The following is a 27,002-nucleotide window of genomic DNA, read 5'->3' on the forward strand; positions in this document are numbered from 1 at the left end:
GGTATGATTTTCATGTCTCAAGTGATTCAAAATCAAGTGAGTCCAAACGATCCATCTGCATGGAGTTTCTTCATGTGTTTATACCAATAGGCATGGTTCGCATGTCTCAAACGTTTCAAAAACGAGTGAGTCCAAATATCCATCAGCATGGAGCTTCTTCATGCGTGTTATACCAATATGACTCAAGCGGCAGTGCCACAAGTAAGTAATACTATCATTGCTACTTTGTATCCTTTGGCATCAATATTATGAACATGTGTATCACTACGATCGAGATTCAATAGACCATTCATTTTAGGTGCAAGACCATTGAAGGTATTATTCAAATAAACAGAGTAACCATATTGCGATCAACATAATCTAATCATGTCTATGCTCAACGCAAACACCAAATAACAATTATTTAGGTTTTACACTAATCCCGATGGTAGAGGGAGCGTGCGATGTTGATCGCATCAACCTTGGAATTACTTCCAACACACATCATCACCTCACCCTTGCTAGTATCCGTTTAACCGTAGTTATAATTTCGAGTTACTAACAGTTAGCAAGTGAACCGGTATCTAATACCCTCGTGCTAGTAGGAGTACTAGTAAGGTACACATCAATATCACGTATATCCAATATACTTTTGTCGACTTTGCCAGCCTTGTCATCTACCAAGTATCAAGGGTAGTTCCGGTTCAGTGACCGTTCCCCTTATAACAGAAGCACTTAGTCTCGGGTTTGGGTTCAACCTTGGGTTTCTTCACTAGAGCAGCAACTGGTTTGTCGTTTCATGAAGTATCCCTTCCTGCCCTTGCCCTTCTGGAAACTAGTGGTTTTACTAACCATCAATAATTGATGCTCCTACTTGATTTCTACTTTCGCGGTGTCAAACATCGCGAATAGCTCAAGGACCATCATATCTATCCTTGAATGTTATAGTTCATCACGAAACTCTAGTAGCTTGGTGCAGTGACTTTGGAGAACCATCACTATCTCATTTGGAAGATCAACTCCCACTCGATTCAAGTGATTGTAGTACTCAGACAATCTGAGCACATGCTCAACGATTGAGCTTTTCTCCCTTACTTTGTAGACAAAGAATCATGTCGGAGGTCTCATACCTCTTGATGTGGGCACGAGCCTGAAATCCCAATTTCAGCTGTTGGAACATCTCATATGTTCTGTGACATTCAAAACGTCTTCGGCGCCTCAACTCTAAGCCATTTAAGCATTATGCACTGAACTATCATGTATTCATCAAAAGCGTGTATGTCAGATGTTCGCAACATCTACAGACGATGCTTGGGGTTTAGTACACCGAGCGGTGCATTAAGTACATAAGCCTTCTGTGCAGCAATGAGGACAATCCTCAGTTTACGGACCCAGTCCGCATAATTGCTACTATCATCTTTCAACTAAATTTTCTCTAGGAACATATCTAAAAATAGTAGAGCTACAACGCAAGCTACTACATAATTTGAAAGACCTTTTGACTATGTTCATGTGAGTTCAATTAATCATATTAGTTAAGAACTCCCACTCAAATTTATATCCCTCTAGTCATTCGAGTATCGCATGATCCAAATTCACTAACTCAGTCCGATCATCACGTGAGTTGAGTATAGTTTCAATGGTGAACATCTCCATGTTGATCATATCAACTATATGATTCATGCTTGACCTTTTGGTCTCTTGTGTTCCGAGGCCATGTCTGTACATGCTAGGCTCTTCAAGTTTAACCCGAGTGTTCCGCATGTGCAACTGTTCTGCACCCGTTGTATGTGAACGTTGAGTCTATCACACCCGATCATCACGTGGTGTCTCGAAACGACGAACTATGGCAACGATGCACAGTCAGGGAGAACACAATTTTATCTTGAAATCTTAGTGAGGGATCACCTTATAATGCTACCGTCGTTCTAAGCAAAATAAGGTGCATAAAAGGATTAACATCACATGCAAATCATAAGTGACATGATATGACCATGAACTTGTGCTTCTTGATCTCCATCACCAAAGCACCGGCATGATCTCCATCGTCACCGGCACCGCGCCATGATCTCCATCATCGTGCTGCCATCGAGGTTGTCGCGCTATCTATGCTATTACTACTAAAGCTACAACCTAGCGATATAGTAAAAGCATCTTCAAGCACAAACATTAGTTTAAAGACAACCCTATGGCTCCTGCCGGTTGCCGTAGCATCGACGTGCAAGTTGATATTTAACTATTACAACATGATCATCTCATACATCCAATATATCATATCATGTCTTTGGCCATATCACATCACATGCATACCCTGCAAAAACAAGTTAGACGTCCTCTAATTTGTTGTTGCATGTTTTACGTGCCTGTTATGGGTATCTAGTATGATCGCATCTTACTTACGCAAAGCCACAACGGTGATATGCAAATTGCTATTTAACCTTCTCCAAGGACCGCCTCGGTCAAATCCGATTCAACTAAAGTTGAAGAAACAGACACCCGCCAGTCATCTTTACGCAACAAGTTGCATGTCAGTCGATGAAACCGGTCTCTCATAAGCGTACGAGTAAAGTTGGCCCGGGCCGCTCCAATCCAACAATATCGCCGAATCAAGAAAAGACTAAGGAGGGAAGAAAATTGAACATCAACGCCCACAAACTCTTTTGTGTTCTACTTGAGATATCTTCTACGCATAAACCTAGCTCATGATGTCACTGTTGGGGAACGTCGCATGGGAAACACAAATTTTCCTACGCGCATGCAATACCTATCCATGGTGATGATCATCTACGAGAGGGGAGAGTGAATCTACATACCCTTGTAGATTGCTAAGCAGAAGCGTATATAACGCGATGTAGTGGAGCATCTTTGCGATCCAAATCGTAGCCCGTCCCGCGACCTCATCACGATCCGTCCCATGATCCCATCATGATCCATCCCGATCTAGTGCCGAACGGACAACACCTCCGCGTTCAGCACATGTACAACTTGATGACGATCCCCGCCTTCTTGATCCAACAAGAGGGGAGGAGAGGTGAATGAGTTCTCCAACACGGCAACGTGGTGGTGGTGCTGGTGAACTAATCCAGCAGGGCTTCGCCTAAGCACCGCCGAACTAGACTAGAGGAGAAACCGATCTAGATGAAGTAGAGGGAGTACGTGGCAATTAGGGTTATCCCTCATCTCTAAGACCTCTAGTATATATAGGAGGAGGAGGGGAGAGGAGGCAGCCTTGGCCTCCACTCCAAGGAGGTTCGGCCGAGCCACAAGGGTGGAATCCACCTCCCACAAGGGAGGTGGAATCCTATTAGGACTCCTTCCTAATTTGGCCTTTTTTGCCTTTTCCCTTTATCCTTTTCGCATGGTCCCTTGAGAGAGACTTAGGCCAGCCCATCAGGGGCTATTCCACATCCTCTCATAGCTCATGAGCCTCTTGGGTCGTCACACCCCTCCCGGTGGTCCCCGATACCCTCCCAGCACTGCCGGTACACTATCGGTGAGCCCGAAACTTTTTCGGTGACCAAAGCAGGACTTCCTATATATTAATTTTTTTTACCTTCGGACCATTCCAGAGCTCCTCGTGACGTTCGAGATCTCATCCGGGACTTCGAACAACTTCTGGTTACCAACACATATAACTCAATAATACCGAAATGTCATCGAACCTCAAGTGTGCAGACCCTGCGGGTTCGAGAACTATGCAGACATGACCTGAGACACTCCCCGGTCAATAACCAATAGCGGGACCTGGATGTCCATATTGGCTCCTACATATTCTACGAAGATCTCTATCAATTGAACCTCTATGTCAAGGATTCAATTAATCATGTATGATGTTCCCTTTGTTCTTCGGTATGTCGATCGTCGGTATCTCCATACCGAGCTCAATCTCGTTACCGGCAATTCTCTTTACTCGTTCCATAATACAAGATTCCGTGACTAACTCTTTAGTCACATTGCTTGCAAGACTTATTGTGATGTTGTATTACTGAGTGGCTCTGAGATACCTCTCCATCACACGGAGTGACAAATCCCAGTCTTGATCCATGCCAACCCAACAGACACCTTCGGAGATACCTGTAGAGCACCTTTATAGTCATCTATTAACATTGTGACGTTTCATACACACAAGGTGTTCCTCCGGTGTCCGGAAGTTGCATGATATCATGGTCATAGGAACAGATACATTGACATGCAGAAAACAGTAGCAATAAACTGACACGATCATATGTTATGTTCATAGTTTGGGTCTTGTCCATCACATCATTCTCCTAATGATGTGATCCCGTTATCAAGTGACAACACTTGTCTATGGTGAGGAAATCTTGACCATCTTTGATCAACGAGCTAGTCAACTAGAGGCTCACTAGGGACAGTGAGTTGTCTATGTATTCACACATGTATTTGAGTTTCCAATCAATAAAATTCTAGCATGGATAATAAACGATTATCATGAACAAGGAAATATAATAACAACCAATTTATTATTGCCTCTAGGGCATATTTCCAACAAAAGGGCGCTTAAAGCATGGACCACCATCAACATGCGGATCAAAAGGATCAAAAGGCGACGTCGAAAACAGTGACCAGATCAAAACAAGAGAAACTACGCTAGGGGTGGATATCGATGCTAGATGGGGGCTAGAGTTCCAGCGTTGGAAGGTGGGTGCCATAATAATTGTTTTACTATACACAAACATTTTGTATGACATACATGACACCTTTTTTGAAACATGGAACATTTTTTAGAAGTAAAATGTTCAACTTTTGCTAAAAACCGTTCTCCCTGCTCATGCATTTTTCAAGAATGTTCTCTCGTGAAAAACTTGCCCATGTGTTGCAACAAAAACATTTGTGTATATTGTAATAAATGTTCATATATTGCCAATAAAAAGTCCATATGTGTAACAAAAAGTTCATGTATTCTCCAAAAAATGTTTTCTTGTGAAAACAATCTTCATGTGTTGAAAACCATGTTCACGCATATTGTAATAAGCATTCATGTGTTGCAAAAAGAATGCCCATTATTTTTTCTTTTTTTGTTGGTTATTTGGGTTCTTTTTTGTACATAGGTCAAAAATGTTCATAGTGTTTTTTCAAACTGTGTGCCACTTATATTTAAAAAATTCACATGCTTCTATTAAAATGTTCATTGTGTCGTTGAAAAATTCTCATTGTGTTTTGGAAAACAATTCTACATGTATTTTAAAAACTGTTCATTGTGTATTTTGAAAAACGTTCAACGTATATTAAAAAATACTCCTCCCTTTCCGGTTTATAGTACTCATATCTGAAATCTCATCTACCAGGGTGAATTGTGAATGGATGAAACTAGTTTTAACTAGTCAATGAAATATTTTTCACATATTCAATTTCGAGGCAATAAATGTAGCATCCTCCTTCTCATTGAACTTGCATGATGGATGTAGAAAACGATGCAGGCATAGCCACTCATTTTTTTTTCAAACTCTATAAATTAAATATGGAGTGGGACTCTAAGCACTTTAACTTAATTAAACTCAAAAATGAGCTTAATATAATGGAAATCTAATTTTTTTGAGATGATCCCTATAAATAAAAAAGGACGGAGTATCATTTGGTGTGTGCGCGCGCGCTAGTACTAGTGATTGTTAGGCAGTGGCAGTGCAAGGCGCGAGTAGGCGACTAATGGGCCAGCCCAGCAGATGTGCGGCGCGGCGAACAAACGTAAGTGTGTGCTAAGAGCGACGTATAGGTGCACCCGAATTTGCTCCTCAAAAAAAAGAAAAAAGATGCACCCGGATTTGGGTCTGGACTCCACGGCCCAATCAATGCCCATCTCCCTGATTCTCCTCCGGCTCATCCGTCGCTGGCGACGGCAGTTTCTACCGCTTCCGCCGCCGCCGCACCGAAAAGGGATTTCCTCCCGTCTCCCCAGGTGCGTCACACTCACACCCTCGCCCCTGGTTCCATAGCCTGCACGAAATCATCAACAGCAAGTGAGCCCACGAAGTCGACGCTGCAATGCCATCCAGTTATCAAACACTTATGTCCGGACGCATACCCCGGGGGCCACCCTCCTTTTCGGGGGAAAAGAATGTCCGGATGCACTCTAGGCTCTTCCATACACGCTCTTGCTTCAGTTATTTTTCTCTCTTGAAGAGAGAGTTGTGATTTATGTATGTTTACCTTGTGAATTTTGATAGTATATTTTCAAGAGGCAGCTAGAATTTCAGGTGTTTTCTTGTGTGTTTTAGCACTAGTTCTGTGTAACCAAGCCTCATGGCCTAAACATTACTACCCTGTAAATCTGAAGTGTTCCTTTAGCACATCAGAGCATAGCGCAACCTCCATCCCTCCCTCCAGGTCCAGCAACTATATTGCAGTAACCTATCTACAATCAATGTCACTTCTTCTCACGATAATATGCTAATTTCCCACCCACTTTGATCTGTACCAGCCTTCTAAAAAGCTAAATGCGTCACACACACACACAGAGGCCAAAAAACAAGTAATTTCATAGTCCGACATACATATCTTTTATGTACATTTTTAGCAAATATTTGGTCTGCATATAGGATAATAGCTGCGTGCATTTGGGCTGGATTTTTTTTTTCACGAGTTTCTGGCTGCAATACTCATACACTTCACAAGCTTTATGTGGACACAAAAAGGATAAAAAAACAGTATTTGCACCTGGAAATTCTCATGATAGATTATACTCCACAACTAGCATGTATGTGAAAGAAAATGAAACAGAGAATCACCTACATCATTTGCACCTGGAAATTCTCATGATAGATTATACTCCACAACTGGAAAATCGTTTTTCTCTACGTCTTCAGTTCTTCTAGGATTCTAGAAGTGATGTTTCTTCGGAGACAACATGCTGCTGGCTTCTTTCCCTTGATTTATGTTCAAACCGGAGAAGGGCGTACATCACATCCTTCATTGATGGCCGCACTGAAGGCTGCCCACCTGTACATATGACACCTAGAGTAAAAACTGCAAATGCATCTTCAATGTTGGCTGGATCTCGAATGTCTTCATCAAGAAGATCAATTGATAGGCCATACTCCTGATACTGTCTCCATGCCCATTCTGCCAAGCAATACTCCAAGGCTCCATCATTTGCCATCCTTCCTGTTGTGAGCTCCAACAGGACCACTCCAAAGCTGTAGACATCGACCTTCTCATTTACCTTAAGCCGGTATCCGTACTCTGCAAAAAAGCTAGTCTCCGATTAGCACATGACACATCCTTTTTTTTGCGGGCCACATCCTAAATATATACCAGTTTGAGTTTACATTTCTATTTCTTACCTGGTGCCATGTAGCCAAAGGTACCGCCTATGGCAGAAATTGACGCAGGATCTCCGGTTTTGAGAAGAATCCGAGCAAGCCCGAAGTCGGCTATCTTTGCTCTGAATTCAGCGTCCAGAAGGATATTAGCAGACTTGACATCACAGTGCACTATGGCGGGTGAACTATCATGGTGCATATAGCAGAGACCTCTTGCCGAATCGATGGCAATTTGCAATCTGGTGGGCCAGTCCAAAGGCGCCAGTGAACCACCTGTCTAAGCTACCGTTTTCCATGTACTCATAGACAAGAAGCTTTGCCTCTGAGCTCGAGATGCAGCAGAGCAGCTTGACAATGTTTGTGTGCCTGATCTCACCCAATATCTGGACCTCTGCAAGGAAGTCCTTCTCGAGCTTGTTGTCAAGGTTCTGGGCGTTCCATATCTTTTTAACAGCCACCATTCTACTATCACCTTCTCCATCCACAACACAAATTCGGTACACCTTTCCAGACCTGCCACTTCCAATCCAGTTCTGCTCACAGAGCCCAGAAAGAACATCATACTCTGTGAAATAAAGAGCATGGAACTGGGTCAGCTTCCATGATAGAGGATCTTGGGTATTCTTTTGCCTCTTTAATAGCAAGAAACCACCAACTGCCGAACCCACAAGCATGATACTGGCAAGAACAAAAAAGAGGGCTATAAGCCTCCTGGAGATATCATTGTCGTTGTTTGCTCTTGCACTGCAAATCGGGAAATTAGGGATGTAATTATTCGATGAGACACAGAGGCCTGGATTGAAGAGGAAGCTTCGCTCATATGCTTCACTTTGCACTGATGTTGGAATTTCCCCCGTCAGTTGATTAATGGAGAGGTTTAGGAAGTTCAAATTCAATTTATTGATCGCTTTTGGGATCTCGCCAGATAGCACATTCGAGGAGAGGTCAAGGATGGTTAGCCCTGACATAAATCCAAACGCTGCAGGTATAGTACCAGATATCTGATTTCGACTTAGATTAAGTGTGTTGAGCTTTAGCACTCCAATTGTCATGGGTATTGATCCAGTAATTTGATTTCCAGAAAGGTCAAGTTCTGTTACCTGAGAAATACCCATCAAATTCCAGGGAATTTCGCCAGAAAGGGAGTTGTTTGCTGCCCTGAATTCTTCCATTTTGCCTGCTAAAGTTGGAATGGGACCAGAGAATCTATTGTTGCTTATGTCAAGATGCGTGAAGTTCCATGGTAGCTGGGTAGGAAATGTGCCAGAGAAATTGTTGTTTTGGATCATAACCACCGTTAGCTCATTTGTCACCACTGACCAGAGGCTCTTGGGGAACTCTCCAGTAAAATGATTGTTGTACAACATTAAATTGTTCAACTGATAGCAGCCGGCTAGCGATTGTGGAAGCTTTCCAGAAAAGTTATTATTGAACACAACGATGTCATATAACTTCCTGTTGGAGCAAAGATCAGCTGGCAGCTGTCCCGAGAGATTATTGTTGCAGACCTCAAGATTGCCTAGTGGTGAGTGCTTACCAAGCTCTGGTGGAAGGGAACCAGATAACATTTTCTCAAATAGCTGGATGTCTCTGAGATTCGGCAGCAGCCCAATGGCTAGTGGTATTGACCCATGAAGTTGATTCGCATAGAGAAACAACACGGTAAGGTTGATGAGCCTACCAAAGTCATCTAGTATTGTCCCTGTTAGATTGTTTGAGGACACATCAATCTCCACCAAGTTTACGGCGCTGACACTGGATGAAATCTCGCCTGTTAAACGGTTGGAATACATGTACAAGCGCTGAAGCTTCTTATGCTGCCATACCCATGTAGGAATTATGCCTTGCAGCATATTATTTGGCACACTCAAGAGACTGAGCTCTGTGAGGCTTGACAGGCTCTCAGGGATCTCACCTGTGATGTTCGTACCTGACAGCCACAAGTATGTGAGGCGTGTCAACTTGCCAAACTCAACTGGCAATGGAGCTGGCAGAAATGGATTTTCAGCTAGTGTTAGCACCTCGAGGTTGGCCAGGTTACCGATGTCCTTTGCTGGATAACTTCCGTTGAACTGATTGTTGTTGAGCCATAGTGACTTGAGCTTTGGAAACCATCCAATGGATGGTGGAATTTCCCCCATGATACGATTGCTTGATAAGTTGAGATGCTCGAGCTTTGCTGATAAACTGTTTATGTCAGCTGTGAGTTTCCCTCCAAAGGCATTGTTGGAAAGGTCTAGGTACTTCAGATTGGAGCAATTGTAGAGTATGCTAGGGAATGAAGTAGAGAAGTTATTGTAGGAGAGGTCCAAATAGGTCAGGTTCTTGAGGTGGCAAAGAGAGGCAGGGATTGGTTCCCTAAAGGTTTGCCGTGGAAGGGAGATGGCAGTGACCAAACCATCTGTGCATATAACTCCTCCCCAGTTACAGTGGTTAGAAGAAGTGAGGTTCCATCTGCCAAGCACAGGTGAGCCCCCCCAATATCTCTGAGTCCCAGGAGGATTTGGTGCTCATCACCAGGTTGATTTGTGGACTGTTGTCAAGAAGATCTGGGTAGCAGAGATACCAGTATCGTGAATAATAAGAAGAGGCTGGAGCATTTTGGTTGCAAGGAAGAGAAATCCATGGATCTTTGGTCCCAGATTGGTTTGCGGACTGTACAGGCAAGATTTCGACAGCAGAGATACTTGTTGTAAAGAACAGGAAGAAGCTGGAGCTTTTTAGTTGGAAGGAAGAGGAACTCATGGGGCTTTGGTTAGAGAGGGGCTTGACCAGCAAGTCTCCTGGCCACACTAGTCAAGGTTTCCTCCTCTCTTCATAAGACTAGCCGAGATTTCTTTCAAACAGGAGATGAAAGCTTTGTTGTTATTCCCGGACTCATCCCGCATCTTCCTTCAAACTGTAGGGGCCCTGCTGAAGCTATTTTTTTGGTTTAACCTAGAATCACATTAGTGATAATGATGCCCTTTATTCTTTCCTGGAAATTTGTCCACATCCCTAGTATTATTTCCTTTTTTTTCTCAGTTGACAATTGCAGCAACTAGGTGGAAGAAATTGTGTAAACAAATACCAGAAGGATGGCTCTTTTCAAGTAAAAATTAGTTTAGTAATTATTAAGGGTTTGAAGAGTCTACTTTTGGCAAGATATAATTCTTGCATAAATTGTACTACTAGCATGATTAATAAATTTTTATTTATTTTCGAAAATGAGATTAAACCCCCGGCCTCTGCATCATGCACACAGCTACAACTAGCTTTTCAATACTTAGGGCATAACTACAGATTTCGCGCAGGGCCCCCAATTTCTGAGGACGGCCCTGCTTCAAGTGATCCCAGCCTTGGAACTATGTAACCATGCTAGGTCATGTGATAGTTAGGGTCGTGTTTCATTTCATCTCTTAATTACAGTATTAAACAATTTATGGTATTTGAGTAACTGAAACATCCACTTCTTATAAGCTAGAGTAAGATAACACTAGACTTCTGTATCACCCCTACGGTGTCATTGCCTCGGGATGGACATCATAAGGTCATGTTGACGTTGATGCACTCTTCCTTCACCTGCGCAAAGAGCTCCGAGTTCAGATACCTCTCTGCACCACTGGAAAACATTGTCACAACCATCTTTCCCCTTTTCTCCTCTCTTGATGCAACCTATCAGGGTACTGCATAATAAGCGGATTTGTATAGTATTTACTGTAGCACCTGCAAATTAAAAAATATCCTAGACTGTTCAAAAAGGAGCTTGCCTTTAAACATGCTGCTGCATTTGCCCCTGAAGATATGCCAACAAGCAATCCTTCTTCCCTTGCCAACCTTCTAGCCATGTCCATAGCTTCTTGAGTAGTTACTGTTACAATTTCATCTATCTGGGATCTATCCAATATTTCTGGCACAAAACCTGGCCCTATTCCTAGGATGTTGTGGAAGGACGGCTCGCCACCTACAGATCACAGGCAGGGAAGATCTTGCTGATTTACAAGCCAAAAAAGGTAGCCAGGTTTATAACCAAACATGTCTAGTAGGAGTATCATTTATTCAATATATTTATCATAGTAGTAGTAGTTTCTTGCCTGATATCACTGGACTTTCAGCTGGTTCAACGCACATTAATTTTATAGATGGGTTCTTCATCTTGAGATACCTCCCCACGCCTGTGATGGTGCCTCCTGAACCAGAAGCAGCTATAAATATGTCCACTTCGCCTGCTGTATCTTTCCATATCTCAGGTCCTAAGGACATATTTAGTTCGATACATTAGTGCCGAGGTTCATTTTTTAGTCAAGAATCTCAAAATAAAATAAAAATAAATAGAAAAGTTGCATGGAAGTGTGATCCTGCAAAGGCCAACACCACATGACAACATTTATTGCATATCATCCATCAATTTACTTGGGTTGCTGCTTCACTTATAAAGCGGGGCGAAAGCCTTTTGCAGTTAGTCAGTTAGTTCATAGTCTTCAACTGAGTTTTGGGTCTTGTAATCAAAGAATCTAAAGTTACTCAAACGCTACTTCTGTTGCATCCAGTTTAGTTCAAAGAAATTGTGTTACCACTTACCGATCCATCTGAAATGGGCATCGGGATTTGCAGGATTGGTGAATTGATCAAGAACATACACATTTTCCACATCCTTCTTCAGCTGTTCTACCCTATCAAGTAAAGCTTTGAATCCATGCTGTACAGCATCTGCAGGAGACAAGCATGTTACCATCTGACACGTGATATGAGGGGCATGGTACCTCAGATCCTTACCAACTAATACCACTTCTATGCCAAGGTATCGCATAAGTATCTGCTTATCAAGCGAGAGTTTAGCAGGCATGAGGGCGATGAACTTGTATCCTTTCTGAGCAGCAATGAACGCCACACCGATGCCAAGATTACTACTTGTGACCCCCAGAAGCGTTGTGATGCCAGGTGTGATCAAGCCTTTCTCCTCTGCATCTTCGATCAATCTGCAAAAGATTTCATTCATTCATATTGTTGTCTATACTCATGATGTTACGAATGGTACATTTGAGGTGAATAATTTCTTCCTCGGAATGGAGTAAAAAAGAGTAGCCACCTGAGAGCACTCCGATCTTTCACAGAGGAAAGGGGCTGGTATGGCTCAATCTTCCCAATCAGCCGTCTTTCTCAGCGATGTTTCTCAGTTCTATCAGTGGTGTCCAACCAATGAGCTGGAAAGCATAGAATTTACTTGCAGATTAAAGATAACAAGCTTTGTACAGTGAAGGAATAATGACTATATACAGAGTACTAGGCACCTGCGTGATGTTGGTGACGATGCACTCCCCTTGTGAGGACAGAAGAGATGGTATCCCTTTCCTTCCTTCCTGCGGCTCCATTACTCTGGTACTTATTTTGCAACAAATAAAACTAGAAGACCTAGCAAGCTCGAATGTCTTGAACAAATGGATGCACAGAAATAAGAGGCGCTCCAGCATTCAATGATGTTATATAGCTGAGAAGTCCCATTCTGATGGTATACTACATGGATAAATTAATACTGGATTTGGAGGTTTCAGGGAATTGTCCCTGAAACTTCCATCCAGACATTTTTTTAATTGAAGTTTGTTGACATATGACACTACATCAGTGTGCAGCATGCCAATGAGATATCAAATTCAGAAACCACCGATTGGATAGAAGCCTAGAACTTGGAACACAAGTTTCCCTGCATGACAAGAAACGACCCATCGGTTGGAGGCCTGGAACTTGGGCCACAAGTTTCCCTGCTTAGAGAACAAGACAATCAACCATCATGCAGAGGGTGAAAAGGAACATTGTTGTAAGTACAGTACATAATTTTAATCTGAGATGAACCGTCAATCATCCTGCTGTATATGCTAGTATTAAATACTCAAGGCAGTGATGAATTATTTCGCAATTTAGCAGGTTGCAAAGTACCAAATGTAGCCGTTGTTAGTTTCGTGGCCTGTGACTTCAATGCAAGTTGAGACGACTGGTTACGTACTCATGAACTGAAGATGCTGGAGTAATCAACAGAGATTTGTTTGGCAAGCTTCCCTGCTCTCTGAAAAGATAATTAGTTAAGGTGTGTGCTATGACCTATGAAACAACTCGCTGTTGTTTTGTTCATGGCCTTGCTATCTAATTTTCACTGTTTTAGTCGGGTTTTTTTTTTAAAAAAAAAATGCTTGTTTCTCACCTTCTTGGTGTATTGGATTATTACATAGAAAAGAAAACATTCACCGGAGTTTATCTATCTTTCATCTACATTGTTGTGCTTACAAGGAGGCTGATGCTTGGATTCTAAGCACGCAGCACTAAAGTTATAATTTCTACTCCCTCCTTGTGGGCAACAACCCGTAACCTCATGGGCAACAATTTTACTGCTGTGCCGTTCAAATGGATGTATCTAGAAGTAAATAAAAAATCAAAGATGACCAACCATTGTAGTCAATTAAATCATTTGAATCTGTTTACCAAAGTATCATAAGAGTGACAATTGCATTGTAAGATCATAAGCATATTTTTTACCCAGTGGGCGACTACTCCTGTGTCAGTTTAATGCCCGTGGCACCCAAGTAGCTGGAATAATTAGGCCAAGGAAAATTCAAAGACAAAAGGGGTACTTTATCATGGCATGGGTGACCTGAGTTGTTCATCTGACATGTTAAGTACGGGTTTGGCGAGAAAAAGCGCTCGTTCCAGATTCAGACACAGAAATGGTGGGACAACTTCAGAGAACTTATTGGCGAGGAGTCTGTGGCCTGTTCATTATTCAGTAGATTCTACACTATCTAGGACACTAGGAAACTTTAGATTTCTGTTAATTTTTCACTTCCGAATCCATTTAGGACATACTCGTCCATTTAGATTCAGATCAGAGATCACATCGCCAACAAAAGTGTTTGAGACATCAACAACAAATAATTGCAAGGTAACTGTACCACTGTTTCCGGTGTCCATTCAAATTGCCGAATCACTGATCTGGTAGCCTCAGACCTCTTATAGGGAATGCATGATTTGCGTGTGAATTTTAGAGGGCTTTTCATGTCTCCTGTGAAATTATTGTGTTCCAAACAGGCCCTAGATAATCTAGCCACTTCTGATGGCGCTGTGGCATCGTGGTGCCGTGGTATTTGCCTTCAAAATCCAAAATCCACAACTGAATGGAAATGGACATAATTGCGAGTTGGGAGCGTAACAAGTAACAAGTCAGAACGACAAATTTAGTTTCTTAAATTGGCATGAAATATTCCACACTATCTCATTCTCGTGGAGTGCAAACGGCCTATTAGAACCACATTTGATACAAGTGGAAGTCAATTCATTATGTGTCATCCGAAGGAAACAAAATAATGTAACCTCCAACCACAGTTAGCTGATTCAAAGATGACCCCCCAACAGAAGCCAATGCGAAATACCATCGCACTATATGATGAACGTTTCACTTTCAGTTTCAGGCCTCGGTCACTGGCATCCACACGAAGTTGTACATGCCTACCTGGCTACGTGATACATCCACTAAGCCTCCCCAGCAATCGCCTCCAAACACTGAGCCATCAGGTTGCGCGTCCAGAAATGAGGGTTTCCGCTTTCTACGCATCATTTTCACAAAAGGAAGAAGTGGCAAAAGTTCAGGGTATTAATCGACATCACAGATCACAAGTCACATTGCATGCAGAAAGGCAGCAGTTTGAGGTTCTCTTTGTGGGATGGAGCAATAGTTGTCCGGCTATTCCTACTGTATCCATGAATCCTTTTATTTTTTTAAACGGAGGCAAAGATTGCTTCACCTATTAAATAAGTAGAAGAGAAGTGTTCAGTTAATTACAAAAATCGAACAAAAACCGATACAACAATGGCCAAGCCCACTCCCAAAGACTGGAACACTCAGGGCAAACCCTCCCTAATCTACGACATGTCAACCTACGGTCAGACAACGCAACTTCGTCTCTAACGAAGAACTCTGTAGGACAAAACCAGGAACGACTGGCGTCACCGAAGATTGCCGAACGGGCTACCTGCAGCCAGTCATCGTATACCGCAGGGCCCCACCACCGCAGTTTTGACTCCATAGCAACAAACAAACCGAGGCAAAACCGTGGACACGCCGAAAAAGAGCCGACTACCGCAACCATTGCCCCGTTGCCGGCATCGCTCCCACCATCATCGTTGCCACAGAAGTCTGGACGCCACACTCACCACCAACCGCCATCCACTGGTCCCGTTCACCAACGCCAAGCTCTCAAGACGAAGCCCCCAAGAGGGAATACGACATCAAGGCGCGTCATCGTCCGATCACAGATCAGGGTTTCCCCCGGAGAGGCCGAAATGGCCAGATCCGTGTAGGAGGGATGGGAGAACAAGCAACAATGCCTCCAAGAAGGTCAACGATGGCCATAGCCGCCGCCATCGCTGGTCATGGCACGAGGCCAGGACATGGTTTTCACCAAGCTTCACACCACCTCGGTCGCACATCATCCCGCATTGGCGTCGGCAAGCCACCAAACATCACCACCATCGAAGATGTCCATTGACAAAGAAGCATCAAGACCCGCCGCAGCCAACCGCACCTCGCGGTGACCACCGATGGCCGGAGACCGGATCCGCATCACACGCCGCCGGAACGCACTTCCTCGTCGCCATGGGCCTCCGATCCGCGCATCCCGAGGAGCATCCACCGCATAGACATACCCCGGCCACGCCCCTCGCGGCCGAAGCCGCTGCTCGAGCGCCATACCAGCCGCGCAAGCCCCTCCACCATGAGCTCAGCCATGGCAGCAAGGCCGCCTGAGCACCAGCACCATAACAGCCCTCCACCATACCGTCTATAAACTGCTACTATAGCATGCAATATAGGAGTAGTATTTTTTTTGGGTGAGACCCGATCAAAATCTTTTTGTTGAAATATTGATGCTACATTGAAACTTAACATCAGAACAGTGACATGCAGCCCTGCTCTAGAGCTTAACATAGTGGCAGGAATATATATATTTTTTAAGCCTGGAACTATAGAACAAGTCTTCTACCGTAATTTTCATATAGTAAGTTCACTTGTTACTCGGATGGTCATGGGAACAGTAGCACCGTCAATTATGTTAACTAACCATGAAGCACCTACTCTTCTCAGTTTTGAAGTCAGTTTTGGCATGAGAACACTAGTAGACTTGTAGCACACAATCAAGAGGTTGTTCACAAGAGAATGCTCGAGTTGGATTTATCTAACTGTGAGGATCATTGATTGATTCAGTGTGGTACTATTGCGCATCAGGTCAAAAGGTGTCATCTTTGGTGGTTCATGTATCGCCTCATCAGAATTTGCCAATGGAAACTAATGCGCAGCAGGGGTATGTTCCCGCCTCTTGTGGGTGGGCAAGAATATTTGATGTTCTTGGTAGAGCCTATCAATCTATAAAATATCTTGAGGGATGCTTTCTGCTAACTATCCTAATTTGATGTGAACGAGTGGCAGACCTAACGTTATGGGGCAGGATGGGCCAACAATGTAGTTATGCATGTAATTTTAGTTTCTTTTTTCTTTTGAATTTTTGTTATGGTATAAATGTTAATTTCTAATCCCAGGGTGGGCCGTAGATCACCCTGTCCACCCACTACCTCCGCCACTGATGTGAACCCATTAGGGTCAGGGGCCTTGTCACTTGGTAATTCCTTGATGGCAGCCCAAATCTCTTCTTTAGAGGTGGTCGCATCGAGAGAGCTGAGATCAATATGTTGCATATTAAGATCGTCCCAGTTGAAGTCAAGAGAACTAGTGTCTCCCCTATCCAAGGCCAGCGAGAAGTAGTTATGGATAATTTTCTCCTTTTGCTTGTGATCAGTAACCCAAGAATGCATGTGCTTGATCCGATGGATGTGATTCTTGTGACGACGGGCATTGATATAGTGATGAAAGAACTTCGTGTTTGCATCTCGTTCTTTAAGATTGGAAAACCTGGCACATTGACTTTTGCGGGAACGTTGAAGCACAGCCAAGCTCAAAACTCGCCTCTTGAGCCTAGAACGGAGGACTAGCTCCGCACCGGAGAGGGACCGATGCTCTTGGACTATGTCAAGGCGTAGGATGACAAGCAGAGCCGTGTGAAATAGAATCTTAGCCTTGGAGAAGAGGCGCTTGCTCCATCCGGAGAGGCGCATGGCGGTCTTCTTGAGCTTGTGATGCAAGATGAGGAAAGGCTCCGTGTGTGCGACTCGCTCTGCCCAAGCACTCTGGACAACCTCATGGAATCCGAGGGCCTTTTTCATCAGCGAGCACAAGCGGGCACTGATCAGAGAGGGAGGACGACAGGGCGTGCAGGATATGCGTATGTTTTTAAGACCTGTTGGGAGGTTATCAAGAATGACATCATGAGGGACATCAACCGCTTTGACTCCCTTCACACGTCCAACCTACAATGGCTAAACTCTGCCAATGTGGTTCTTGTTCCCAAAAAGGAGGGGGCGGAGGACATCTCAGATTACAGGCCCATTAGCCTTATTCATGGCATTGCCAAAATCATCTCTAAGGTCCTCTCCCTTAGACCGACGCCTCACATGAACGCGCTCGTCTCCAATGCCCAAAGCGCTTTCATCAAAAGGAGAAGCATCCATGACAACTTCATGTATGTGGGCAACTTCGCTCGCCGTCTCCACAAATGCAAGACCCCTGCTCTCCTTTTCAAGATGGATATCAAAAAGGCTTTTGACTCGATCAAATGGGCTTAAATGCTAGACCCGCTTCAGCATGTGGGATTCCCAAGCAAATTTCGGGAATGGGTTGCCGCTCTTCTATGCACGTCCTCCTCGTGAATCCTCCTTAACGGGATTCCGCCCCCATCAAGCATGCATGTGGCTTCAGACAAGGGGACTCCCTCTCGCCGCTCCTCTTCGTCCTGGCCATCGACCCCCTTCACCACATCCTTGACCTGGCAACTCGGAAAGGAATCCTACACAAGATTCGTGGGCGAGGCGCCATGATGAGAACTTCCTTATATGCGGATGATGATGCAATTTTCATGGCTCCGATCAAGAGAGATATCGATAACCTCTCTTAAATCCTCAGAGGTTTCGACGATGTCACAGGCCTTTGCACCAACTTTCACAACAGCTCTGTCGTTCCTATTCTCTGGGCAGAACTTCGTTTCCGCTGAAATATTTGGGCCTCCCACTTTCCGCCTGGCAGCTCAAAAAGGATGATTTCCAATTCCTTGAGGACAAGGCGGCGAATAAATTGACCACCTAGGACGGCCAAAACATCACCACCATCGACCGCACCACCCTTGTCAGCTCCGTCATCACCTCCCAAGCGGTCTTTGCCATCACACCTCTCATTGTCCCTGCTTCCATCCTGGAAAACCTCAACAAGCTTGAGAGAGCTTTCCTCTGGTTAGGTTCAAACAAGACTACTGGGGCCAAGTGCAAGGTAAACTGGGATCTTGTGTACTGTCCCAGGGATTGTGGCAGCCTTGGTGTCCTTAACACTGACAAGTTTGCCCGAGCTCTCCGCCTTCGTTGGCCTTGGAATGAGTGGAAGGAACCGCACAAAGTGTGGGTGGGCTTCGGTAACCCTTGTATCGAGGAGGACCTCGATTTCTTCTATGCCTGGATGACCATCTCGGTAGGCAATGGTGCCAAAACACCTTTTTGGGACTCCCCATGGAAACCGAAGGACATCGCCCCTCTAATCTTTGAGGCCTCCAAGAGGAAGAACTGGAAGGTCCGAGAGGCTCTTGCTGGAAATGCCTGGATCTTCAAGATTGGCGACGACCTTACCGCCACTGGTATACACATTTGCCAATTCTTCACCCTCTGGATGCTTGTGAGCGAGGTCATTCTAGACGACCATAGGGAAGACGACATTGTTTGGAAGCATGCTAACGACGGCGCTTACTCTACAAGCTCTACCTATCGGGCCCAATTCCTCGGTCTGACTTTGTCCCTCATGGACACCATGGTCTGGAAGGCTTGGGAACCACCTAAAGTCAAGTTCTTCGCCTAGCTTGCTTTGCAGAAACGTTTGTGGATGGCCGATCGTCTTGAGAACGAGGTTGGACAAAATGTGGGTTATGCCCTTTTTGTAAAAGGGATTTGGAGACCGGCACACATGTTTTCTACAAGTGCCGCTTCACGATTTGGCTCTGGAACCTCGTCATCCAAAAGTACGGCCTTCACCATTTGAACACTCAGCTCTGGCATCAGAAGAGGTCGGTCATAGATTGTGGGAAAGGCACACCGACATGCAGAACTCCAACAGAAAAGCCTTGGCAACCCTCACGATGCTCGTCTCTTGGACGATTTGGAATGAACGAAATGCTCGTGTTTTGTGTAATAAGAGTGCACCACCCCCATTTCTCCTAAGAGCCATCAGCAAAGAGGCTAATCTTTGGGTCGCGCAGGCGCAAAAGATTTCGGGTCTATTGTAATTCGCGAGTAATTGCCATGCCGGTTTGAGCAGGCCTTTTAACACTCCCTAACTCTTCACCCTTATTTAATAGATGAGGCAAATCTTATGCCTCCGTTTAATTTTTTTTTGATGTGTTTGCAGGGGCTAGTCGATCTTCGCACAGCGCGTGTGATTGAGTTAATCAGGGGTATGAGTAGCATGTGAAGCGCTATGCCATTCTCCATTTTATTTCATCTCATCGGTTTTCCTTTTCAAGTTCCTGGAGTTGATGATTACCTCCGGGAAGGGGAGGATGGCTAGAACAGATTCTAGAAGATATTTGCTCTTCATGATAGCTTTGTCTTCCACTTCCACTTCCACTCCCACTTCCTCTTCTTCTCCTATTCATTTTTTGGACGAAACTCTTCTCTTGTTCTTGAATAGACAGTTCTGTACTTATATCCCCAATTATGTGCAGTTTCTAACACACAATTTATGCCAAATTGAACTATATTTAAGTTTTTTAAACTGGTGAAGCATTACTCTACCCCAAACTCACCAAGCAGAGAGTAGTTATGAACGAAATCATAGAATTGTGAATTTTATTGTACTAACGCCTGCATATGTATGTACTACGTAGTAAAATTGAAGAAAACAGCACCGCAATAACGATAAAATAGAAGAAGCCCATGTAAACAAAGTCCAAAGACATCCATCGTACAAATGCAATCCTTTTTGGGTGGAAAAGAAGAGACTGGGGGTCCATGCCATCACTGTAGTAATAAGATGGCAGCATGTTCAATTGGCTAACAACCTCTGGAGGAAGGTACCCGATAGAGTGGTAGTAGGAGAGAATCTTTCGTCGATGGGGATGGCCACCGGAGAAAGCATGTAACCCCTGAACCAATATCCACAGAATGTGAACCATCCTTTTCCATTTTGTTTGTGTGTGTTGGTCGATTCAGTGTCAGGTGACGACTGAGACCTTGAATACGCTCATCGCCGCCGCGGTTCACCACAGGCTGTTGCAGTGCATCCACGCCGTGTTCTACTCCTTTCGTTTCTAATATTTTTTTTAAAGATTCTACTACGGCCTACGTATGGACGTATATAAATATATTTTAAAATATAAATTCATTTATTTTACTTTGTATGTAGTCTGTAGTAAATTTTTTAAAAAGACTTATATTTTAAAATGAAATGAATATATATGAAGGCCATGTTTTCTTTTCAAAAAGGAGGCAAAAAGCTCTGCCTCATCGAACTTACTAACGGTCGGGGACAACATGTCTACTCTTGCATCATCAACCTCAAATGCTTAGCGTCATAAATTGGCCTCAACCTATATCTTAGTAGTGGTGACTATTCTTGCAGTTCTCTCATTTATTTTATTTTATTGGCAACAAATATTTTGGATATTATTTTATTGGCACAGAAAATACTAAAGAACTAAAAAGTTTTGGAATATTTTGGCAACAAATACTGACGTGTATTTCACATGCACGATGGACTTACATTTATGTCGGTCTCGGTAAAAGAACAATGCTCCAAATTTTCGGATTTTACTATAACAAAGGGGGCACGTGAGCTCGAGCTCACAAACTCCATGTCCTTGTGTATGACCTTCCCCTGAGTACCATATATGCATGTGGTAGCTAGTGGATCTCATGGTTATGATAGCAGCTACCATTTTGACAAGTAAGTTAGCATTAATGAGCTCAATCTGACTAAGAACTGATAGTTGTGTGTCCAAGTAACCTGATCGTGATACAACTGTTGGAGATATGCCCTAGATGCAATCTACGTGTTTATGAATAAATATAGTCCTTCAACATTACTAATGATGTGTACTAACAAGTATGTGACTAGTTTGTGAGACTATGCATCGTATGATGAGTGTTCTAAATGGTCCCTAACCGAAAGAATTGTGTGGGCGCCCAACCAATTAGACTAATATCGACGTAGTCGGATCCGAGTCAAGATAAGAGTCTGAGTTGGACAGACCCAACTATGAGACGCAACGATAGGTCATCTATGAGTCTCTAGTACAACATATGTTCTTTGTCCTAAAACCTGAGCTGGCGCATGTACTCGGGATGGTGACAAACCTGCTTTGGGCCGATCAAACGTTACTCCATAACTGAGTGATTATAAAGGTAGATTTCGGGATTATCCACACCCATGATGCGAGTCATGATCGAGCAAGATGAGATTTACCCCTCCAAACAGGAGAGATATACTCTGGACCCCTTGGATGATCTGACCTGGATAAGCATGGCCAGGGACGATAATACTGCCCGGTCACCCCGGGCACGTGCCCGGGCTCCAGAGCTGCCAATTTTCCAAGTGGCCGGAGTCACAATCTGTTAATAGGTACTCCTTCCGTCTCAAAATAAGTGTCGCAAAATTTATACTAAATTTATACAAATTTTATACTAGATCAACGACATTTATCTTGGAACGGAAGGAGTACAATATACGCTCAGAAATACATCTGGTTCATGAATTGAGCTACACAGATGTTATTTATTGCTTCTTAGGCTTACTCACGTCAAAGGCCCATCCATTAATTACTACCTTACATGGACCAAATAGGTAGTCAGTTCGTGCATGTGAATCTATCGCTCGCCTGGACGCCTATTCGTGTGTGCGTCACGCTGCGCGACATGCCCTAACAACTCGGTGGTTGAAGGCAGCTACCGGCGGCAGCAGGACTGCAAGAGATGATGCACAGCCGGGCCTAATCAGGCTACGACTCCTGCAAGCAACAATCGGGATCGAAAGCAGAAGCATGAAAGTCAAAGCGGCAGCCCCTTGTGTTTCCGGCTCCGTCTTTGGCAGATGGTACTCCTTGTCACCGTCGACACTTCAATTCAATGAATATTTTGTAATTTGATAATCTGTTGCATCTTGTAGATTTCTTTTTTCACTTCAATTTAATGCAAATTTTATTATTCGATAATATGTTGTATCTTGTAGATTATCATGTGTGCACATGGATGAGAATCGGAGATTGAACTTTTATTTAGTATTGTATCTCATGTTTTTATTTATTTCTATAATGTATGGAATATTAATGTGTATATTGCACACCAGGTTTGTCTAAATATATGATACTTGTGGTGTTGCTAGACCAAAGTAAATCTTAGCTTACGACGTGCCTAGGCTTATACAATTCGCTAGCTCCGCCACTGAGCACGGCCATGCGACGAGGATTATAGATAATTCAAAGTGTTGACCGGATCCAACGAAACGAGAAAGAAGTCATGCTTCAACAAAGATGACCATGTCGCCTTGAGCATGACAACATATATCGCGTGGAAAAGGGAATAGAAGTGTGAAGTACAGGTTCGCCTAACGAACTTCATCATACACTTGGAGTTGACATGCTTTGCTAGAGGCCGCTACCGACTAGTCGAGCCGGATGTGATCTGACTTGCGACCAAGTGAACGAGAACCTAAGGGGTCGCACGCTTAAGGGAATAAACTACTCGTGGGCTTTAGGATCCATGCGAGGACCAAGAGTTGAGCCTTAGACGGATGCCTATATATAGTGTAGGTGCAACACACTTATTCAGTTGATCGCTTAGGCGCCGTCGTTAGGGCTTTGCATGTGTTGCAACTAGCCACCTCCACTCTCCACTGACTGTGTGATCAGACCTAGAAGTCCACCACACGATGTTCCTCCTGCACGTGCGGATACCATTCGAGGCGGTGCACTTGCGCCGCTCTGGTGAACCTGCATGTGGAATCTAGCGATATGCTATTCGAGGGAGATTGGACGAGGAGGAGACGTACCTCATGGACGCGTTGCCCCAACTCTACTTCTGCTGCATGGCACTGCGCGTCTAGTGGTAACGATCTGTGATCCATCTCCGTAGCATGTTCTTGGATGTTCTGCACGTAGGAAATTTTTAATTTTCATGTGATGCACCTACAGTAGTTCCCAATAGTGGTATCAGAGCCTCTCCTATAGGTTTTAGTTTCAGGTCGGATGCATATTTGATATGTGGAGGCGGCGGATGAGATCTGTCATCGTTCATGAGGTAGGCTATGTGCAAGGTTGATGAGATCAACTACATGTAAGAAATATGCCCTAGAGGCAAAAATAAAATAGTTATTATTATATTTCCTGTTTCAAGATAACCGTTTATTATCCCTGCTATAATTGTATTGAATGGAAACATAAATACATGTGTGGATACATAGACAAAATATTGTCCCTAGTAAGCCTCTAGTTGCCTGACTCGTTGATCAAAGATGGTTAAGGTTTCCTAGCCATAGACAAGTGTTGTCACTTGATAACGGGATCACATCATTAGGAGAATGATGTGATGGACAAGACCCAAACTATAAACATATCATGTGATCGTGTTATTTTGTTGCTATTATTTTCTGCATGTCAAGTATACATTCCTATGACCATGAGATCATGTAACTCACTGACACATGAGGAATGCCTTATGTGTCTCAAACATTGCAACGTTACTGGGTGACTATAAAGGTGCTCTACAGGTATCTCCGAAGGTGTCCGTTGAGATGGCATGCATCAAGACTGGGATTTGTCACTCCGTGTGATGGAGAGGTATCTCGGGGCCCACTCGGTAATACTACATCACAAACAAGCCTTGCAAGCAATGTGTCTAAAGAGTTAGCCACGAGATTTTGTATTACGGAAAGAGCAAAGAGACTTGCCGGTAACGAGATTGAAATAGGTATGGCGATACTGACGATCGAATCTTGGGTAAGTAACATACTGAAGGACAAAGGGAATGATATACGAGATTGTGTGAATCCTTGACATAGAGGTTCAACTGATAAGATCTTCATAGAATATGTAGGATCCAATATGGGAATCTAGGTCCCGCTATTGTATATTGGCCGGAGAGTGTCTCAGGTCATGTCTACATAGTTCTCGAACCCGGAGGGTATGCACACTTAAGGTTCGGTGACGTTTTGGTACAATTGAGTTATAGGTGCTAGTGACCGAATGTTGTTCTGGACGTCACGAGGAGCTCCAGAATGGTTCGGAGGTAAAGATTGATATATAGGAAGTCCTATTTTGGTCATCGGAAAAGTTTCGGGCTCATCGGTAGTGTACCGGGAGTGCCGGGAGGGTGCCGAGGGACCACCGGGAGGGGTGTGACGACCCAAGAGCCTTATGGGATGTGAGAGGAGGTGTACTAGCCCCTGGTGGGCTGGCCTAAGCCTCTCTCAAAAGCTCATGCGGCTAGGAGTGGAGATAAAAGGAAAAAGTCCTTCAAAAGGAAAGGAAGGAGGAGTCCTCCCAAAGTAGTCCACCTCCCTTGTGGGAAGGTTTACTCTTCCTTGTAGGGTTCGACCGACCCCTTCTCCTTGGAGTAGGGGCCAAGGATGCCTCCCCTCCCCTCTTCCTATATATACTAGAGGTTTTGAGGGTTTTGAGACATAGAAATCAGCCACGTGCTGCCCTCTCTCTAGATCTGTTTCTCCTCTAGTCTAGTTTCATCAGTGCTTAGGGGAAGCCGTGCTGGAATAGCTCCACCACCATCGCCGTCACGCCGCCGCGCTGCCGCAGAACTCATCTACCTCTCCGCGCCCTCTTGCTGGATCAAGAAGCCGGAGATCGTCGTCGAGTTGTACGTCTGCTGAACGTGGATGTGTCGTCCGTTCGGCGCTAGATCGGGACAGATCGTGGGACGACAGCGATTTGGATCACGAAGATGTTCTACTACATCAACCGTGTTTCTTAATGCTTCCCTCTTAGCGATCTACAAGGGTATGTGGATCCGATCTCCCCTCTCGTGGATGATCATCACCATGATAGGTCTTTCGTGTGCGTAGGAATTTTTTTGTTTCCCATGCAACGTTCCCCAACAGTGGTATCAGAGCAAGGTTCATGCGTAGATGACATCTCGAGTAGAACACAAAAGAGTTTGTGGGCGTTGATGTTCAATTTGCTTCCATCCTTAGTCTTTTCTTGATTCAATGGTATTGTTGGATTGAAGCGGCCCGAACCAACTTTACTCGTACGCTTATGAGAGACCGATTTCATTGACTGACATGCAACTTGTTGCACAAAGATGACTGGCGGGTCTAACTTAAGTTGAATCGGATTTGACCAAGGCGGTCCTTGGAGAAGGTTAAATAGCAATTTTCATATCACCGTTGTGGCTTTGTGTATGTAAAATGCGGTCATACTAGATACCCATAGCAGCCACGTAAAATTTGCAACAACAAGTTAGAGGATGTCTAACTTGTTTTTGCAGGGTATGCTTGTGATATGATATGATCGATGACATGATATGATATATTGGATGATCATGTTGTAATAGTTAAATATCGACTTGCACGTCGATGCTACGGCAACCGACAGGAGCCATAGGGTTGTCTTTAATTTTTTTTGCGCTTGCAGATGCTCTTGCTATATCGCTAGACAATATCTTTAGTAGTAACAACACAGATAGCGCGACAACCTCGATGGCAGCACGATGATGGAGATCATGGTTCGGCGCCGGTGATGATGGAGATCATGCCGATGTTTTGGTGATCGAGATAAAGAAGCACAAGTTCATGGTCATATCATTTCACTTATGATTTGCATGTGATGTTAATCCTTTTATGCACCTTATTTTGCTTAGGATGAGGTAGCTTTATAAGGTGATCTCTCACTAAAATTTCAAGATAAAATGGTGTTCTCCCCGATTGTGCACCGTTGCGACAGTTCGTTGTTTCGAGACACCATGTGATGATCGGGTGTGATAAACTCAACGTTCACATACAACGAGTGCAAAATAGTTGCACACACGGATCACTCAGGTTAAACTTGATGAGCCTAGCATGTACAAATATGGCCTCGAAACACAAGAGACCGAAAGGTCAAGCATGAATCATATAGTTGATATGATCAACATGGAGATGTTCACCATTGAAACTAATCTCAACTCACGTGATGATCGAACTTGAGTTAGTGGATTTGGATCATGCGCCACTCGGATGACTAGAGGGATGTCTATTTGAGTGGGAGTTTATTAGTAATATGATTAGCTAAACTCAATTGTCTTGAACATAGTCTAAATAATCTTTGCAAAATTTTATGTTGTAGATCAATGGCTCGCGCAGTAGCAACCCTGAATTTTAATGCGTTCCTAGAGAAAGCTAAGTTGAAAGATGATGGAAGCAACTTTGTTGACTAGGCCCGTAATCTGAGCCTCATTCTTCAGGCTGCCCAAAAGTGATATGCCATTGATGAACCACTAGGTGCTGAGCCACCCCAACATGCGTTTCCTGAAGTTATGAACGTCTGGCAAACGCGCAAGGATGACCACTTGTCAGTTCAATGTGCAGTTTTGTATGGCTTAGAACCGGGACTTCAAAGATGTTTTGAACGTCATGCAGCATATGAGATGTTC

The 27,002-nt window shown here is 43.9% G+C and overlaps 1 long non-coding RNA gene and 2 pseudogenes across 5 annotated transcripts; 1 reads left to right on the top strand and 2 right to left on the bottom strand.

Moving 5' to 3' along the window:
• The first annotated feature begins 5,764 nt into the window (after positions 1 to 5,764).
• On the top strand, positions 5,765 to 13,488 carry LOC123403647. 5 transcript variants are annotated; one of them, XR_006611525.1, is made up of 5 exons: positions 5,767 to 5,893; positions 11,850 to 12,036; positions 12,114 to 12,744; positions 12,859 to 13,050; positions 13,158 to 13,488. It is a non-coding gene; the product is annotated as an uncharacterized LOC123403647 (long non-coding RNA). The 5 variants fall into 5 exon arrangements; XR_006611524.1 differs by having other exon boundaries at positions 5,768 to 5,893; positions 12,114 to 12,362; positions 12,466 to 13,050; XR_006611526.1 differs by having other exon boundaries at positions 5,768 to 5,893; positions 12,114 to 12,362; positions 12,491 to 13,050.
• On the bottom strand, positions 5,900 to 11,248 carry LOC123403644 (annotated as a pseudogene).
• On the bottom strand, positions 11,255 to 12,706 carry LOC123403645 (annotated as a pseudogene).
• Positions 13,489 to 27,002: the final 13,514 nt, after the last annotated feature.

The sequence above is a fragment of the Hordeum vulgare genome, chromosome 6H, assembly GCF_904849725.1.
Source record: "Hordeum vulgare subsp. vulgare chromosome 6H, MorexV3_pseudomolecules_assembly, whole genome shotgun sequence".
Taxonomy (NCBI): Eukaryota; Viridiplantae; Streptophyta; class Magnoliopsida; order Poales; family Poaceae; genus Hordeum; species Hordeum vulgare.